Genomic DNA, 20661 nt, shown 5'->3' on the forward strand with positions numbered 1-20661 from the left:
TATGTGAATTTGAAGATAGAGCAGTGAAAATTTTGCATCAGGCAGCAACCTGTACAAATAGGTGAGGACTCTGAAAGTCCACCAAACATGAAGATGCTTCTGCATCTGAGGATAGGATGGGTATAAACAGCTGACACTCAGTGCCTTTCACGTAAATGGATTCGCCACTGCAAAAGGAGTCATTAAACCCTGTCTGATACTACTCCGGTGTCCTGTTTCCTGAATGTTTCTGCTGTCTGCAAAGAGCAGGCACCCTGTACTGCTACAGCCCTGAAACTAAACAGAGCCAAAGTTGTAACTTAGTTGTATGTTGCCTAATTCCATAGCCTGTTAGCACAGCCAGCCAATGCTAACTGTATCAACTGAGAGTCCTTGTAAGTGAATTTTCTAGTTTTTCAGGAAGTAGTTCAATGTAGAGACTGGTATCACATGGCTGTAATTGAAGTACTAGTATGACACAGTAAAAATAAAGGAATCTGTGCAGTACCTACTAAGCTTGTTTTCACACATCTAATTATAGAGGAGTGATAAAGATTATTCTTCTAACTGATCAAAGGGTAGAGTTGCTGACATGAATGTCAGAAATCAGGTTTTCCTGTTGAAATTCATACATCACTGACTGTTACAATGCATATTGAATTCAGGAGCTACCAAAATCACGGATGTTCAGTTGTCTGCTTTAACTCTCTGAGGCTATGCAAAATATAACTTCAACCAAAACTTTAAACTAGTTGTTCTCTTCCTACTTCGTACAGATGTTAGTGCGGCAAGTTACTTCTTGCTATCTGGCGCCCTCTCCCGCAGATTTGCTTGTGTATGGTGGTCTGTTTACAGAGAGAATCTCCTATAGTATCATCCTCCTTTGATAAGGTCTTTCCGTACAGAAGTCCTTCCTGACCCACCAACCCTTACCTCTCTCTTTTTCATATACCCCCGTTATGGCCACTCATTACGTTCTGAAAGGGTCCCAGGGAACCATAGCTTTGTTAATGAAGAGTTATCACGTGATTTGTTTTCTTTACAAAATTATTCCTAACATCCCCAGTTTACCACAGTCCAGCTCCCCACTGGTTGTCTCCGGTTTATTGACGACAGTTATCCTTGCCACAAAATGCATTGAAAAGGTATTAGTGTCTTTACCTCCTCAAGGTAATATCTCTACCTCTTCTACCTTTCCCTTCATAGACTTCAGCTGAAGTTAAAGCAAATTGCTTTGCATCTCACTGTCTCCTCACTACCATCATACCACCTTCAGCCTTCTTGCTACTGCCTGTAGTAAGATAGGAATAACTGTGTATCAATGATTGTCCCTGCACTCAGTAAAGGGAAGAAAAAGCAGACAGACTTTGTGTCTCTCAAATATAAGATCTAAGTGGGTTTGCCCAGAAGACCCATTGAATCTGCAGCAGAGGAAGTTTAGGGAGGTGTGACTTGACACCTGCCTCCTGGCGGCAGGTTCTCAGTTCATCCAGCTGAGAGTATAACAACCTGAAACAACAGCTCTGTAATAGAAAATTTGTTCCATGTATGGGTCCTCGTCCCTTGGTGTGAGAAAGAATGAACTCACCTCTTTATCTGGAGCTGAAAATCTATGGTCCCAACTTCCACAAAAGGCAAGTAATAGGGCACAAACCCTGAGGAGTTTAAGAATGCATATAAGAGGAAACAATATGGGGCTAGCACTTAATCACCACATTTCTACATACTCTCCTCATAGGCTGATTGCCAAACCACTTTCTCTTCTGTTTCCTTCCTCCCTGTTGTCTTTTTTACTCTGTCAAGTTGTTCACACTGCTTCCTCAGCCCCATGCAGTGTTCCAAGACCTCTTTTTACCATATTTTCCTAGTTTGTCATCAAAAAGCTGTAAGGAACTAAGAAGAAAAATTTTGTCTAAGAGAACACAGAGAATGCTTTGACTTTTGGCTAATGCTGTTCAGCAATGTTTATGTCATTTTATCTGTATGTTTCAGATGGCCTTTTATTTGTAGTTTTGGGATGAGAAATAGATGCCTGTTTTCAGTAAAAATTCACAGATACTGGCCATTCATTTTCTGTAGATGCCTTTGAAAATCTTTCTGCAGGGTGGCCTGTTTGATTATTCTGTCATTAGTGGCTACACAATACTACTGTAAATTATTTCACAAGAAGGTACATTAAAAACTTGTTTCCAGCTCCTTTGTAGAAGCACAAATTCAGTTGCTTTGTGAAAACAGGCATGTACTCTATAGTTTCATTTTCCAAGAACTCTGTATCACTGACTACTTCAGGGAACAGATTACTTTTTCTTCCAATAGGCTTCCTGGTCCAGTAGTGAGTGACAGGATGAATCCTCCTAAAAATTCATTTGTAACTTTTGTTTTTATGATTAACCTATTATGAAATATTATACCTCCTAAGTGAGTAAGACTCTTGCTCCACTGTTCCTGATGTAGGCAAGTGTTTCGGACCAAGACATGTGCTAAGATAAATTTGTGAAAGGCATTTCTATAGTTCTGCTGTGGATTTAGGTTGTCCCCAACTCCCCCCTCCTGATGCACACCAAGCCACTGTACTTCCTCAAAATAAACCACTGAAAATAGGAGGAAAAATAACCCACAAACTTCCATGAATTGAAACCATCTACTGTATGATTTACTTCAGCATACTGGTTCCTGAAACACAGTAGGCACTTCTGTAAAGCATACAAAACAGCAGAACAAAGCTTTCAACAATGCCTACTCATTTATGGTAGTAAAGGTTTTGGTATCCATCAACAGTTCCCCCCCACTTCCACTTAGCTTATTATTAGTGATGCCTGGAACTCCTTTCAAACAGTACTCTTTATATGGTTTCCATGGTTTGAAATAGGCTTGTTTTAACTTTTCTTAAGGAAGTGTTCTCTATTGTTGCTAAATTATTACAAAACAAAACAAAACAAAACAAAACAAAACAAAAACAAACAAACCAGGTTTTGTAGATCATGACAAGAAACAAATACACCTACTTCCTCCCACCTGCTTTCACTGTCTTCAAGGTGTTTCAAAATCTTTTAGCTTTGACCTTTGAGAAAATACAGTTTTCAAAACAGCTCATGTTCTTTATGAAAGTGGGTATGACTTATGCATCTTAATCACATAGATACTATGGAATCACTACCTGAAGAGAATCACTATGTTCTATTTCCTTCATTCCAGCCTTCCTTCCTTTCCCCTCATGTTTTTAATTGCAAAGCTGTAATTGAAACAGTTTAAAACAAACACACACACATACACACAAAAAACCCCAAACCACACACACGCACACACACAGAAAAGCAAACAAACAAACCCCAAAATAAAACACAAAACTAAACACAAAACTAATGAAGGTGGTTGGTTTTGTTTTTTTTTTTTTTTTCTAAGAACTTATAATCAGGTTCTTCCTGATTAAACCTGTCAAATCATACCTTCTGCAATTTCTCTTCCTTAGCTTTGTAAGCTCAACTTTTACAAGTTTGGACCCTGATGGAAATCTTGAACTTCAGCGTTAACTCACTCTACACATCTAACTTAGGTATGATTCAGAGGACAGAAGCTATCTTACTAGCTTAGTCAATTCAGAGGCATGTAAGCATAGAGAAGGAAATCCAGAATACCTAAAGTAGATGATTAGAGCACACTGTGTGGAAAAAAAGCCCACCTTAATGTTATAAGAAGAAAAAAAAAAAAAAAGAAAAGAAAAGCTTCTTTAAACTATTAAATGGGGGTTTGAACTAGATGATCTTTAGGTCCTTTCCAGCACTAACCGTTCTAGGATTCTATTAGTCACCCTTCAGCGTTCTCCTGTTCTGCATTCATTGCAATGTCTCTTTTCCAGTCAGGCACATTGGCTACATAACAGAAGAGTTCTTTAGTGCATCTAATTGTTATTGTCATTGTGTTCCCACTGTTATGTTAATTAGATTAAAACAGACTCCCACTGAGACTGTAACAATGACAAACACTGTAGTTATCTGTCAGCTCTCTCTGAAACCACTTTCAATGGCTTTGTAAATGTGCTGCCCCAACAGACCACACTGCTGTGTAATGTAAATAATCTGTTTGATCACACTTGCTCACATACTTGCAATAATCAATATAGAAAAATAAATTCATAATGACTGGGAACCTGAGGCACATTATCAATCTTTCCAATCAACTAAAATATGGAAAAGGTAATAGAAACAGAATAACTTTAAATATGTATTAATACTGACTTTTTTTTTAACTATATAATGCAAATACTGTGGGGAATTATGTCCTGTCAGAAGTTTAAAATTCTTGTACATTAATACTCATCGCCTTCTTTGTCTGGAAGGATTGGCTTGTTCCATTTTTCCCTCCTTGCTTTAAAAAGGTTGTAGCCTTTCCACTGCTTGTTCTAAAGATAATAATAAATTCTGACAACTTTTAACATAGACCCCCATTTCTACGGGATGTCACTTCCAGACTGCTAACTTCTAGATCCATATTCTGACTGTTTTCAAGGGCTGGTTCAAGACACTGATGAGCTGTCTGTCTTGTGGCAAATCATTTAAGGCACTGTTGATGTCCTGAAATTTATTATGTGCAGCAGATTTGCCTAGGTCTTCTCTTGGCAATGCAAGAGTAACTGTTGAACTGCCTTTCTCATCTTACTGTAAGAAGACATCCAGCAACAAGACAATCCTCATTATCAGACCACACTGAGAAGCAGGGTGGCTTTCATAACTGCAGGTTCTTTACAAGTGATGTGGAAACCATTGTAACAAATAGTAGTGTACTTCTCACTAGCTTTATGCCTCATTTAACTGCATCCAGAAGATTTAAGTCTTCTGTATCCAACATGTGTGCATGTGTGGACATACATATCTGCTGTGTTCATTAACCTGTATTATACATCTCATTTCTTCTCTTGCTGCAATTCTGAAGCAGATGTGTGAGACTATAGAGAATAGGTGTAGGCTATTTGCCTATGATCTGTGTTCTTGTTGATTATTTGGAAGGCAGAAATTTTCCAAGGATCAGTACTACAGACTTAAAAAAACCCAAAAATTAATGACATATAGACAAGATTTCACTTCTCCCTCCCTTAGCCTGAAAAATAATGAGAGTGAAGGTGGAACCCAAACAGAGAAATTATTTCTTCTTTAGACCTCTACCCTAGTTTAATGCCTGCCCCAGCACCTGGCAGAGTCCACTGCAGATCCTTCATTCATAAGGTTGTTTAGAAGATCATCTGACAGTTGTTATCTTTGCCTTCAGGTGCTGCAGCTTATTTGCAAGCCTTAAGTGACTTGCTTAGGTTCACACAGGCAGTCTGTAGTACAAGTGCAAATTGGGCTGGCCTCCTTCAGAAAAAACTCTTTAACTGCAAAATCCTACTTAATATGTTGGGCTGAAATGTGAGTGTGTGCAATACGCACTACCATCCCAGATAAATTGGAGCTCAAATCTATGTGCCCCAAATTCAAGGGCTCTCAAGACTATAGCAGCAGAACTATCTTTGAGTTAAGCAACTCTTAATCATTTACGAGAAAAGAGCCATGTCATAATGAAGTGGGCAGAATTGCTTTGGTGAGTCACTTGCGGACTTGGAACAAGAACACAACTGGCATACACCTATTTTTCACAATTTCTTGAGATCACTGCTTAAGTTCAAATGTCAAAAAAAGACAGATGAGTTAAAAGAAAACCTCTTTGAATTATATTCAAAACACATAGCTCAAGGATCGTCTTGCAAATTTTAGCCCCTGAAAAGCACTGCACAGCCATCTGTTGAGCTTCTCCACTAATGGGGACTAGGCCCCACTCAATGATAAAGTCATATGGGGAATCACATGCTTTGACCAGCTACAAAACAAGGTAAGTCTATGCTATGAGAAATCCTTAAAATAAGATACAAAAAGGGGGAAGGAGTAGTCATTCATTTGCTATAACTGATGCTTAAACCAGAGATAACTAAAACTGTATCCTGAGTTTGTTTTGGTTTGTGGATGTTTTACGATTCCCCCCCCCCCTTTTTTGCCTGCTTCTGTTTTTATCCTTGACTGTCTATCTAAAAATGCAATTTTGTTCATCACTTTATAAATAGCCTTGTAGAAACAAATACAACAGGCCAAGATATCCTCATACTTATTTACCTCTTTTGTGCTTTTCAGTGCAATCATTAAACTTCAACAATTTCATCAAATTGATCTTGGCTGGACCATTCACTGGCAGAAAAAAAAATCTATGTTTACAAAAGTAATAATTGCATAAAAAAATTCTGTATTTGATTACATCTGTTTCATATACCTACAATTACAAATGTAACTAAACTTACTCGTGCACTTTAAAAGAGATCTTTGTGGATGTTATGGAAACAAGTAAAATACTTCTACTATAGTTTGATGTGAAAAACTCCACAAGAGGGCACCAGATAGTTATGTTAAATATCACACGGGGGGCTGGATGTGAAAAAGTTCTCATAATTGGAGATCAATAGCTGTATTAACCAATCACAAGTCAGGCCTTAAATACAGACACATTCAGTGGCAAGTTCAGTGTTTCCATCTACACTCAGCCTGAAGATTTCTGCTTCTGTTTCTGATCCCAAGGAGAGCTTGCACGCTGTTACTGCTTCTACCTACAAACATTGCCCCATTTCTAATCTTACTTCCAATGCTGTCTTGTGTCACATACCTAAAATATTGCACACACCTAAAATACTGCACATACCTAAAATACTGCCTAGAGCTCTAGGATAAGAACAGAAATTGTTAGATTTGTTTTCCAGGGCACAGTGTAACTTTTTCACCACAAATTAGATGTTCATTGGTGAAAGACACAGTTTCACTATGGGTTAGTCTCAGCGTGTAGAGCTATTCCCCAAACATTACCACCTTCCATGCTTTTGACCTTGTCTTTGCAATGTATATACATAGTTATTTAAAAAAAAAAAACAAAACAAACAAAACCAAACCAAAACAAAGACACCCCCCCCCAAAAAAAAAAACACCAAAACACACACACACAAAAAACCACAAACAAAAACAACAAAACCCAACAACCAACCAAACCTATTTCAAAACATTGTGTACACAATTTTCTCTATGGCAAACCACATTTGATAGGTGTTAAACTAACTTGTTTCCTTACTGTAGAGGATAGGATGTTGCTAACATGTTTGCTGAATCACAAATTAAAAAGTTGTAAAAATTATTTTATCATGTCCCTAGTTCTATTCAAAGTACCTCTCCTCAAAGTATGAGTATTCTGAAAGCACTAGTTTTGAGCACAAGCCCTAAGGCTATAGATTGTGTAAATATGGTTTTTTCAGTCTAAGTGAGTTTGGAGTTTTGTCTTTTGAAACAGTTAAGAATCTGAATTTCATATACTAACTTTTTTATTTGTATGGCCATTTCTTTAATTTGGGGGATGTAATATTTTGATTTGTCTTTCATTTTTTAAATGGGCAAAACCCTTCAATCACTGCCTGAAACTTCATTTTATGAAGCAGATAAAATTATCTTGCAGCTACTCTGTTTCCATTTTGCTGATATGATTACTTTCAGGACCATGCGGTTCGATGATTTCATGAAAAAACTGCCTGGAAAATACTAAATAATTCTGAATTACTACCAGTTACTGATACCACTGTACTACTGTTGTTCACCAGTTACGGCTGTGTGACTCTTTGGCTTGCACCTACACTCTACTGATTCATGCCCATACAACTACCAAAGCTATCAGAATAGATTGCCAGGTAAGAGTTGACTTTTTTTCCTAGACTGTCTCTCATCTTTGCTGCCTTGTAAGCAATCTGCATTAGAGAATGTGACCTAATACTGTTCCCATCAAAGCTGGTGAAAGATATTATGCCCCGGCTTTCTTAAAATCTGTTGCCAATCTGCACACGGCTTAGGAAGTGCATTGTAGTCGTAAGTTTATTAAGGCTATATTAGGTCAGATATGTGAACATTTTAAGGATACATTGGAGGGGAAAACAAGTCTTTGACACCTCCTAAACAAGATCCACTATGTTATTCTCTGCTCCTATCTCTGTCACTCCTAGCTCATTCAGGACTTACAAACTGCAGGTTTTAGCAATATCTTTCCCTCTTGGGTCAACACTGATCGTCCAAATACTGGCCTTCAGTGACCCTTTTGAAAGCAAGAACTTAATAATAGTGCGGCCTGAATACTGAAGACCCTATGGTGTCTCATGCACAACTTTTTTTCCAAATAAATAAAGCTAATAGAATCCCACATCTGTGCGTTTTGATCCTTGAGTAACATAGATTCTGCAACAGTCTCATTTATTCATGTTACCTCTGTGAGTAGTAAATATGCCATGGCTTTCCTCCTTCCCACTTATTTTTGTCTACAAGTCTCAAAATAAAGCCACAGTCTTTTCAAAATTCTGTAAATATATTACTGGGGTATTACCTTACCTATCAGTCCAGGAAATTAATACAGATTATAGTGGAGTTGATGTTTCTGACACAGACTGAATTATTTTCATTGCATATACAAACAAGTATCCAGAATATGTGATTCACTATTGAAATAGATTATAAACCTGAGCTGAGCATAATCTACTACACAGTTAGCAAGTACATCCAAAGTAACTCCTTTACCCTTAACTTCGAGATGCCCGTTTGAAGGTTGCACAATGTGACCTAACTTCTGCCTTGGTACGAAAGGTACCCTCTATCACTGATTACTTTGGGTCTAGTAAATCCAGCTACAGCCAGAGAACTCCACTTCAAACACAATGCCTTCATGAAAGTGAACTGTCACTTGATGAAAAGGTAATTCCTGCCTTTACCTTTTTGCAGCTCTCTTATCCTACAGAAAAAGGTTTCTCCTCTGGATTGCCACTGAACATATTCACCAGATTTTTATAGCTCTAGAAAGAGGAAGAGGTACATTGCACTTACAGCTCCACTGCAGCCATGTCACATCAGTCCATCTACCTATGCCAATGGTGCCTCTCAATTCAAGATAACACTGTCAAGCAAACATTTCTTGTTAAGGTAGTTTAGTTTTGAAGCTGGAATAAACACAACATCACATGCAAGTATAGAGAGGGTTTTCTTGTGTTCTGAACTTCCTCTAGAATGTGATCTGCCACAATACAACTTTTGCTGAGCAATCTTGTTTAATTTCCCTCCTTTTCCATTCATAATATTGAACAATTTTCACTAAAGATCACACAGATGCTTGTCTCTGCTTTATTTTTAAAGAATCTAAATCTGAAATTGCAGCAAACCCATCAATTCTGAGCCAGAGTTGGTTCAGAAGAACAACATCAGTGCCCTTTTTTCCTGCCTTGCTTGTATCTGATTTGATCCTAAGGAAGGCTGCTTTGTATATGCTTTGTGACCTGCACAAAGGGTAAATGCCTCAAAAATCTCTCTTGCTCTGTTTGACAAGGACAGCTAGCATGAGAAAAAGGTTTGAATATTTTACTAACACTGGGTCAGACAAGTCTCTCAGCCTACCTGGAACATCACCAACTTACCTCATCTTTCCAATTCACCGCCTATTTATTTTTCCCTTGCTATCATTTATTTATACACTCATCTTTCTTTACTGTAATGTACCACAGTGGAGTAACACACCAACAGGGACATTTCCTTCTACCTTTTCCACCTTTTGTATATTATTTACAGCTGCCTCCCTCCAGACTTATAAAATTAAGTACTTTTCTGTTGTTGGGGTTTTTTGGTTGTTTTTTTGTTTTTTTGTTTTTTTTTGTTTTGGGTTTGGTTTTTTTGTTGGGTTGGTTTTTTTTTTTTTTTTTTGTTTTGTTTTGTTTTGTTTGTTGGTTTGGTTTGGTTTTTTCCCCCTTCTTCTTCTCTCTAAATACTGGTTTCTAAAAGGCAGTGAATGGGTGACCTTCAATAACTTTAACAGGTAATAAATATTTTACCTAGAAGGAGAACATGGAAACAGCATGTCTCAGTTGATGAGTAATTTTCTTTACTATTATTTTGCTGCTGCAAAAAGCAGAAGAAATGTTTCCATTACACCAGTAACAGTGGAAACCCTGAGTTGATGAAAGCTTTTTCAGCTATCATGCTGCATGCTTTTTCTACCTGCTGCAGGGAAAGCTGTGAAGAACAAAAGTGCTCACAAATAAGAGGTTTGAAATACAGTATTATCCATATCCTTTCTTGTCTGCACTGTGAGTGCAGAATCACGTACTGATGGGATAACCTGGTCTGGAGGTGACCACAGGAGGTCCCTGTCCACCCTCCCACTCTAAGCAGGTCAGTTCTGGGGTCAGACCTGGTTCCTCAGAGCTCGAACCAATTGGGTCTTGAAAACCTCCAAGAATTATGATGGCACAATCTTGCTGGGCAAACTGCACTGCTGCCTGAGTGTTCTTTTGGGGAATAGGTTTTCCCTGTATTCAGTCAAACCCTTTCTTGTTTCATTTTGTTGTCACCTCTCACCTTACTCCCTCGCAACACTGAAAAAAGCCTCGCTTCATATTCTCAATAACCTCATAGGATGGAGTTGGAGGATGTAAGGCCCCTGAAGTCTTCTCTACTCCAAGCTAACCAAGCCGCACTCCCATGGCCAGCCTCTCCTGTCAGGTCAAATGCTTCATCCCCATCCACCCAGACATGGTACCTGGATGTGACCTAACAAGTGCTGAGCAAAATGGACTAATCTCCCTCTTGATCTCCTGGCCATCCCCCTGTTTGTGCCACCCAGGATGCTGGTCTCAGGGCCTTCATGACAGAGGCAGTAGTGTCCTAACTCCTGCACCAAGAGAGGTACATGGTGTGGAAAAGAAATGTGCATCTGCGCCACATTTTTCCCCTGAACAGGAAACTTTCTTCATATTGATATCTTGGCATACTGACAGCTTCCACCTGAGAAGTATTTGGTGGCCTTTTTTTACACCCTTAAAAGTAGCATGAACACCACATTGCAGAGAAGATCCATGGTGCTGCTATTAAAACAGTGAATATAGGAAATATAACCAAAATAAAATAAATGTTCTTATAAATATGATGAGTTGGACACCACTAGCACAACTTAACTATGCTGAATTTCCTTTTGTCTCCCTTTCAGCAAATGTTCTTAAAATGTTTATAGTTTGTTAATTTACATGACACTGTATAGTTTTGCATTTTAGCAGATGCTTCCAACTCACCTTGCACTCCATCTGCCTTTGGAGATCTGGCTTCCTTAAAACTGCATGCTTTCATTTTACAAATCTTATTTTTGCAACATACAATGACCTAATCACAAAAAACTTTTACTAAGAGTGGTATATTAACATAGGAACTTCTTCACTCAACACAGTCCTGCAAACAATTAACAAGTGAAGTAATTTTCACCAAAGGACACTTTCTGGTACAGCAATAGCTTGACAGATGACGTCTTCCTTTTCTCAGCACTGATGGAGAGCTGAAACATCAGGAAAATTTCAGTTGTTAATTCTGACTAGTGTCCTTCTAAAGAAAGGAATTTATCATAATCGCTTTTTCTGTTCTGTGCCATCCTTAAACTTTAACATTTAAAGAGGTCAACATAACCCACTTAAGAAAAATAATTCTTAAAAAAAGCCTAATCAAGAACAAAAGGGACTGTTAAATCCTGTCCCCAATTGACCCCCTCTGAGATTTAGCTGAGACATTTGATCACATTTCAAAAAGAGAGATGTTATTGCTGACTACCTTATCAAGCTCTTGTGAGTGCTTAATTATATAGGCTGCTGTGTAGGTCACAATGAGCGTGGGGAAGTGAAAGCAACTACATAAAATGTTACTTAGAACTACCAGGAATAACCTGTCATAGGCTAGCATTTCTTAAAGATATCTGAAATTTTGCAAAGAGGTTAATAGTCCAAACCAGGATTTTGTTAATATTCCAATTATGAAAACATTTATTGTAAAACTAGAAAAATGTAAAATATTCCATACTGAATTGCTTTAACTACTCCACATTGAATAATATTAGGTGATGTTGCCTTATCATTAAAGACTGAAGTATTAATTCAAATTCACATCTAACTAGGTGATCTCTGTTCACCAGATTTAATTACACTAAGCATACCACTTTGCTTTTGCTATAGAACAGTTAATGACAAGACCAACAAAGGCACCACTGAAGACCCAAAGCTCATAAAAACTCTTAATTTGACAAACATTAAAACTCAGACACCAGAAGACAAATGTTTATTTCGCATTACAATCATAGAGCACACTTGAGACACTTGAAAACATTTAATGTGCATTTTTGTATCTTAAATACAAGCACATAGTCTTGCTTCAGTTTCTGACCCTTGTTTGAAAAGCGTGAAGATGGCAGCATGCCTTTATGTTGCATGACGGTGCCACACTGCCCTAACTTCATTGTTCAGTCCTGCCTGGGGGGGTCCAGCTTCATCTCATGGCCTACAAATGGCAAGCATGTCCCTCTCTTTGGAAGGGAGTCTGAGAACAAGACCAGTCAAGAACCGTGGAGTCTAGAGGGCACCTTCAGGGAGAAAAGCACAGCAAAGGCCAGACAGAGGCCATGCATTCAACCCAATGTGCCCTGAGGCTGGTGGACCTGCTCTTGCCCAGCAACGATTTAACAACCTTACTAGATCCCACCACCTGGCAATGAGATGCAAGCGGCTGCTCTGGATCAGCCCGGACTTCACTCAGAACATCGCCGCCGCCATCCCGCCTGCCTTTCTCGTCGCGGAGCAGCCAGCACCACCTCACACTAGCGCGCTAGCTCCGGGACAGGCACCTGGGCAGGCACCGGGGCTGCGGAAGGCTCAGCCTCGAGGCGCTGAGTGCAAAATACGAGATCGCACCGATCGGCCTCAAGGAAAGCGGCTCCGTGACTCCCTCGCGGAAAGCGACACCGCCGGCGGCTGGCGCCGCTCCAGGGCCGTGGCGCCGGCTCGGAGCCGGGACCACTACTGGCCTGAGGGCTTAGCCCTGGAGTAGGCTGTTAATGGAGAGAGGCCATGGCGCGGGAGAGCGGCCGTGGGGAGCCCCGCCGCACTCGGTGCCGCATCGCCCAGCGCTCGAGACCAAAAGTGCGATGAGGAGAGCAGGAGCGCGGCACTGGCGCTGACAGGCGGCGGGGAGCCGGGGCCGAGGCATCCGCAGCAGAGGTGCGAGGAAGGCGAGGAAATAAGACAGTAGTCCCCCGCCGGCGCCGTACCCCAGTAGAGAGTGAAGGAGGGAGGGAGCTGGGCGGCCCGGTCACAGCAGCTCCATCCGCGCTCCCCCTGCCCAGCCCCGGCCATGAATATGTAACTCCCCTCTATTTCCCGAGCTCCATTGCGGAGGCTGCCGCTCGCCATATTGTGCTGCTGGGGCTGCGGCTCACCGCTGGCGAGAGAGGGCGGTGGGAGCGAGCAGTGTAGTGAGACGTCGGCGGCCTGAGGCGGGAGCCCGGCGGGCGGTGAGCTCAGGGTGACGGGCGAGGACTGGGCTGGGTCGGGCCGGCTGCGGTCGCCACCGCTGGGTCTCTCCCCCTAGTGGGGCAGAGAAGGGTGCGGAGCCGCCTGCTGTAGCATGGTGCTTGGGACGGGTGCCTGGTACGGAGAGCGGTGCCCGACCCGGTGCGGGCGAGGCGGAGGAGGGGCTGTTATGGCGGGGTTGGGGTATTCCGCAGTGGGCTCTTCTCCAGGTTACGGGGCTGTCTGAGCGGAAGCCGTGGTGGGGCTGCCCCGACCCCAGCGGGGCAGTCGCTGCTCAGGTGGATGCGCTGCCCGCTGCGGCGTCAGGCGGCTCTGGTCGCCCGGAGTCCCTGTCAGGCTGCTCCTCCACCCCGCCGTGGGGGGCTGCCGGGGCCGGCGGTGGGGCCGCGGGAAAGACCCGGACCTCTTCTACGTCCCTTCAGCCTGGTGCCTTTGGCGTTGCTGCAGAGCTGCAGGGATCTTCTGAAGCCCTGAGCTATCCCTGGGGACCGGCGTGCGGCGGGAATACAGATAGATGTGTGTGCACGCATACTCTGGAAGCTGCAGGGAGAGGTACCGTACAAAGCTCCGTATCACACCCGCATACCGTAACACTAGCCCAGAGTGAGGCATTGCCAAATGCCTTACTTGGGAAGGGAGAGCCGATTAACAGAGCCACAAGCCATTGTTGTTTCTATGAATTGCCGCTACTTAAAATACGTTATATTGAAGTATGTCATATATGATTTATTGCTCTGTATTCCCAGTCTTTTGTTTCTCTTAAAGCCCATGCACATAACCAGGCTGAACAGTATTTGCAAGGCGTGATGCTGCTAAATGTACTGGGAACAACCCGACTGCTCTTGTGAAAATGTCATCGTTTCCAGCAGGGTATCAGGGGGAGAAAGGCACGGTGTCAGGAACTGTAGCTGTGTCTTCTCCCTTCACACTTGCTGTCACTGCTTCCGATATGAATTTAACACCTGTTTCTTGCCAACTTTTATAGTCTGTGGTAGCTGGCTCATCAGAATCATGTATTTGCCTTCCTTGGACTCATCCCATGGCGTAGCATATATATGAAATGCACACTCTGAGCAGTATTTTTCTTGGCACTTTTGTTAAGCTATTTGTTTTTCAGACCCTCTTCTATGTAGAATAGTTGGATCAAGTGTCTCATTCCCTAAAAATCCATAGGACAGCCAATGGAGAAAGATGATTTTCAGTACGATAAATCTTAATCTAGTCTTGTTTGGAAGTGTAGCTCCTTATAGCTCTGTGTAATAACTATGCATTGCACACAGGCTTTTAAGGATTAAAGGAAATTGCATTTGAGAAAACATGACTAGTGTGCGGGTAAAATTATTTTTGCTTGGGGAAAATTCTTTAATCAAATGTGTCATTCATTTGGTGACAAAGACTCGATTTGTCATTGGAGTTCCCTGCAGAGGTACTCTCATTTGTATTCATCTGTGTTTTCATTAAAAACTTTTGTAATGAGATAATTTGACTTTTTAATACATCATGTCAAGCTCAGAGCTGGCATTCAACTTGTCAGCTAAGACAGAGGCACTTACTTTGAAAGTAGTGGATATCAATAAGCAGTATATTTTGCATTAAGTGATATACTTGCTTGAAGGGTTAGCTTTGTCAATTGCTTGAAGATGGGAGGACTTTTCACTGGATAGATGTTGGTGTGAGCCTCAGTGTCACATGGCAAGCTTTGCAGCTGGATCTGACTGTGTTACCTTCAATGATGGCATGTAAGTAAGTTTAGAATATCTTTAGACCTTACTGACCCTGTGAATTGTCATTTACAATGTTTAATAAATAATTTCTGCCTTCAGCTTCATAATAATAGGGGGACACAGATTTTTCATTGAAGGAGACTTTTGGCTTCTTCAGTGGCTAAAATTTTGAGCTTTGGCTTCAGGGCTTTGAAACACCAGCTCTGCTACAGCTGCCAAGAAAAACACTGCCTGCAGTATCTTAGGTTGAAATAATATGCACACACTAGTGGAATAAATTGCTTGGGTCTCTCTTTGTCAATGATACTTTGTGTTTTAAAAGTGATGTGTAGTAACATGTTGAGTATAAAGACTTGGTCATCTTAGGTGATTAGAGAAGTTTTCTGGCATTTTCAGGGCTGCGTTATCATGAAATAGAAATATAGTTGGCACCTATAGGAAAAGCATCAGTTTTATATGTGAAGTAAATGTTGGGATATGTGAATTTCTTCAGCTTCTTTAAAATGAATGCAAGGTGGGGAAGGAAGCTAGGGGAGAAAGGGACTTCAAGAAATGAGATGTAAGTCTGCAAGTTGTATTTTTGTTAAAAGGAGCACTGGATCTAGTCTTAATGAAACAGCAGTTCAGAGAACATGCATGAAAGAAGTATCAGAGTAGAGGGATTACTTCCACTATTTTTTTCCTTTTTTCCCCCTTCACCTGCTTTCTCTTGAACAGATCAGCAATTTAATAGGGATGCAAACAGAGAGGAAAAATATTGGAAGGGGGGATGTTGTTGACCCTCAGCTTGGGTCTGCTTATTGATGAAAATAACTGGCCTTTAAAGTTGACCTTAAATTCTTAATTTTCTGAGGAATGAGCACTGTTCAGTATGATGCAGTGGCTTAGACTTGTTGCAGTGGAGAAATATTTTAGGAATTATCACAGTCTGCCTGCCCCCCGTTTCTGGATCATAGAGCTCTCTTGTGAACAGCTGGGAGCAGTAGTATTCTGCTAACTAATTAAAAACCTAATCCATTCTTTACTCCTTACCACTCAGGGATAACATTAAACTATTTTGGATGATTACTGGGTTTAAGCTATGAAAATATTGCTCCTGTAGTACTGTTTACAAAATGTACAGCTTTATTTGAGATAGTGTCCTTAAAACACAAATCGTATTTAGCTGTCACCCAGCTTCAGTTGAAAGCTGTCTGGTTGCCAAATTAACAGTTTTTTTTCTATATACTTATTGTAGCTATTAAGTCAATTGTCATGAGGTGACTCAAGTCTTTCTTCTTATTTCTCAAGGGTTTGAGGGAATTTATTTTCTGTTGATTAATAACCAAGCCATCTTTTGTTCTCATTTAAAAAATTATGTCACTATGGGTTGTGGCTAGCTTCTCTATGATAACTAGTAGGTGGGTGAGAAATTTTTGTGGCTAACATAGGTCTGGAAAAACTGAAAACCAAGCATATTTCTTGAATTCAGAATTTCTCACACAACATAAATTCATTAGAATACTCCTATTTATATTAATAAATGTGAGGGATAGTAAGTATGTTGTATGCTGAAGAGAAGGATAAGAAAGTGGCAGTAGACACAAGTTACAGTATATTTGAGATTACGCATACCTCTGGCAGGAGGTTTGTTTTTTATCTGAGTGAGCAGTATTATCTGAGTGAGTTGTATTAAAACTGTGAAGTCCTCAAGGTGAAATAGAATCAGTGCATTTCATTATCACTGCTGACAGTGGGTTGTGCTGTGGGTAGAAAAACAGCTGTGTGATTTATTTTTGTTTCCTTTGGTTGGTTTTTCTTGATTATTTGTTTTGTTTTGTTTTCCTGTTGTAACTGTAGCTATAGAAGTGATTCCTACCAGTAGTCATCAGTCAAGGACTGTGTTTCTCCTCATTTCCAACGTAAAACCTGGAAGTAGCCTAGTTTTCTAGAGACCTAACCTTTGCTACTGAGCTAGTAACAGCATTAGTGGAGGTGGGAAAGATCACTTGAATAGTAGTACAGGTATGTTAATAAAATTTCTAATAAAATGTATGGCAAACTAAAAACTAAACAACTGGGGTATTGAAAAGGTCAAACTTAACCTTATTGATTGTAGTGGTCAGTTCTTGCTTTTGGCCGCTCTTATTTCAGGGAGACATTGATTAGCCTTAGAAAATGTGCCAGCAGTGCTGTGAGGGTAAAGTACTGTAAAAACAAAAGGACTAGTTCTGAAGGATAATTCTGTGGCATGGGGGTAAACTGCACAGTAACAGGGCACAGAGTATTTTGCTATGGTCACATCTGGGTGAATGTGGTCTTTTACTGCAGACTGTGAGTTCCATTGCACTATAAACATGCTGCTAGAGAATGAATTTTAAGGGGGGGGGGGGGGAAGTAAGTATTATTAAAAATATCCTAAGGTAAAATGTGTCATTCCTGGCCTGTTTGTATGTATTTAGTTGCCATGGTTTTTGCCTTTGTTTGCTTCCAAAAGTGTTTTATCCTTCCTACCGTAGTCTGCTACAGTACTGAAATGAATTTTAGGCAGGATTGGTTATTAATTGTGAAGTCTGGAGTTTAAAGAGCTTAGCAACTTAATTTTTGAAGCTCACCTGGGTTAGTCTGGCACGCACTATACGGTAGCATGCTTCATAATATGAAAAACTTTGCATAAAATTTAACAACTAACAGAGAAAATTGCAATTCTGCTCACTCCCCCAGAGTGCTGCTTATTTTGTTACTTCACAGGGCTGAATTATGGCTTGGTAATGAGGGCTGGATTATAGCTTGGAAATGGCTGGTTTACTTTTTATATGAATTGTCTGACACATTTGAGGTCAAGTGCTTGCCTGATCTATTGACCCACATCAAGAGTGGAAAACTACTGTTCTTGTAACAGTTTTGTTTTCACTCTTGGCAGAAGGCATTAATGTTTCATCATATTTTAGTACTTGCTTTGGACAAGATACAGGGAGTGTGTAAGGGTAAGTGCCAGCATTTTTTAGCTCTAATGATTAAAATAATCTTGCAACCTATTGCATTAGAACAGTGGGCAATGGGTTTTTTTGGGAGGGGGGGGGTTGGGTTTTGGTTGTGGGTTTTTTTTTTTTTTTGTTTGTTTGTGTTGTTTTTTTTTCTTGTACCAAAACCTGAAAAGTTTTCTACTTAATCCTTCTGAGAAATCTAAGCATTTTAATTTAGGAATAGGCTGGTTTTGGAATGTGACAAATTTGAGCATTTGCAGGTATGACAGCAAGAGGAAAATGGGTGAATTCTGCACTGTCTGAAAGCAACTAACATGATACAGAGACAGTTCACTGAAAATGGTGGTACATTTGTGTATTCAATTTTCATGGCTGAGGAGATGTCTGGGAGGGTATGATACAGAACTGTAAATAAGAAGTTGAGCACTACGGACTGAGATTATCAACACTAATGGAGTGATCCAGGAGGTAGCATGAAAAGGCCCCTGATGCCTTTAGCAGGTGAATATAGATGTCATTAGAATAAATATAAATTTGAGCATCAGGTTCATAGGAGCAATGTACATGGACATATAGTGCTTCTACACTAATATGCTTCACTGCTATAAATATACAAAGAAGTACCAACTTAAAATCATGTCCAAAAGTATGTGAATGTTCTTAACACTGGAATGAAACCACCTTGAGTCTCATGAAAAGTTTAATTTGCTACTTTTTTTTTTTTTTTTTCCTTAATGCTCTTGCCACCCAAAATGGAAAGAATATCTCTCTTTGGTCACTTCTGTTAGCACTAGATTAATTGAATTCTTCCATAGGTGTACATATGTATAGCAGATGGTTTGTATGAGGTCATAGCACAAATGTTTCTAAAGGCCAGGGTGAGCAGCTTGATGTCCAGATTGGAAATGCTGCCATACTCCATGGGTCAATTCATTTCAGGTCCAGTAAATTGTGAATGGCAATTAATGGCAAGATTCTACATCTTAAGGCACCAGGCAAAATGCTTTCTTCCTTAGGAGAATAAATACAGTGAAGAAATTATAAAAGACCATGTGCTAGCAAGATAGTGTGTTTCAGCAATATTAGTGTTACTTTTTTTTCCCCGTCTGTCAGGTGTCATCTGTCCAGTAGCTTGGTGGATGTTCCATAATAACAGCATTAGGTTCTGTTACTTGGTTTTCAAGGACAATTTTTTTTTATTTTATTTTGAAGAAAAATGCCTATTAAGTTTATGGGGCAGACTGTGGAAAAAATGTGAGTTTGGGGCTGGTTATGAGGAAAACTGAAAACTCTGAAGTAGTGTGATTGAGAGGGACAATCATGTTGGAAAACCATCTGTAGTGTTGTTGACTGTTGAGGCTGTTAAGCTGCACCGGTGCCTCAGATTTCTCTGCATTCCTCAGTTTTATTGGCTGCTTTGGGACATTTTTGAGTCTGTGGTCTTGAATTAATTTATCTTTTTTTTTTTTTCCTTCCTTGTTTTCACACCCTCACGGCTGCTGGTGCTCTAGGGCAGAAATGAGGTTTTCTGTCTTTGCTAACTGCTCTTTACAGAGTGACAAAATTGTATTCCTCAGTTCGGCTATCTGAAAATGCAGAGCTTTGTAATACTTGCTTTGAGAATAAACGTAGTTTCCCTTATTTTTGTGTACTCCAGTGCTGAGTTACCATAAAGTACCATCTCATGTAATCGAGTCTCTTCTAGATGAAAAGCTTTGTTATTGAAAGTAATGGGATAAAAGGAAAAAGTTTGACTCTTTCTAGGATGACCTGTATAATGGATTTGAATGAATTTCACATGTTGAGAAGTATAGGCTCCATTTTAAGTGGCAAATGAGAATCTGGCAAACTGTCTTAAAGAGTCTTTACTTTCAAGCTGCCTGTAGAGATACATACTTGCAACTTCTCCTAGTGTCCATTCTGGTGACACAATGTTGTAAAGAAAAGGAGAGTGTGTTATTTTTTTCATACAAAAGAGGCTGGATTTGTATTTTAAATGTAGAACTTGGCACAACCTTTAGTGTGGGGGACATCTGGCACTCATGTGTACAAATAGCTTTATTGCATTTGTAACTTCACTGTGCCAGTCGATCAGTTATCTAACATTCCGTGGGAGTTGGATGTACCCATCTGAAAGTGCTTCATTTTAATGTTAGTTTTCTGGTTTTATTATAGCAAAATTGTTTTCTCAGCCATAGTGAGGCTATGTTGATTTAATTGATCAAAACGTTTGACTGTTAATCTCTTCATTTAATTCTGTAAATAAAGTAGGAAAATAGTATGACAAGGAACCAATGCAAACATTGTTAAAATGGGATTGTCAGGGTGTTTATCACATCATGCCTATTTCTCAGTGTGCATTACCCATATCCTTCAAAAACTGGAATGACTTAAAGTAGTGAAAGGGTAGACCTGCTTTAAATTGCTTCATCACATTTAAAAAATCACCATGAGGTGCACTGCAGTCAGATTGCTTGCATTAATGTACATTATTATTTACAGTCATATATAGCCTCAGGATGGTACCAGCTGTTCTTTATTTTCATACATTTTTATTCAGACTTGG

At 40.1% G+C, this 20661-nt stretch overlaps 1 protein-coding gene across 4 annotated transcripts in view; it reads left to right on the forward strand.

Moving 5' to 3' along the window:
• The first annotated feature begins 12716 nt into the window (after window positions 1-12716).
• The window catches only part of RNF2 (ring finger protein 2), a 29343-nt gene continuing 21398 nt past the window's right edge, over window positions 12717-20661 (forward strand). For 2 of the 4 annotated variants that reach the window (XM_065674214.1, XM_065674211.1), the window contains exon 1: window positions 13276-13386. The gene's annotated coding sequence lies outside the window, so the exon portion shown is untranslated. Of the gene's footprint in view, window positions 13094-13275; window positions 13387-13827; window positions 13958-20661 lie in introns of those variants that run through there. The other 2 variants (XM_065674212.1, XM_065674215.1) reach the window with 2 other exon arrangements.

The sequence above is a fragment of the Lathamus discolor genome, chromosome 3, assembly GCF_037157495.1.
Source record: "Lathamus discolor isolate bLatDis1 chromosome 3, bLatDis1.hap1, whole genome shotgun sequence".
In the NCBI taxonomy this organism is placed as follows: domain Eukaryota; kingdom Metazoa; phylum Chordata; class Aves; order Psittaciformes; family Psittacidae; genus Lathamus; species Lathamus discolor.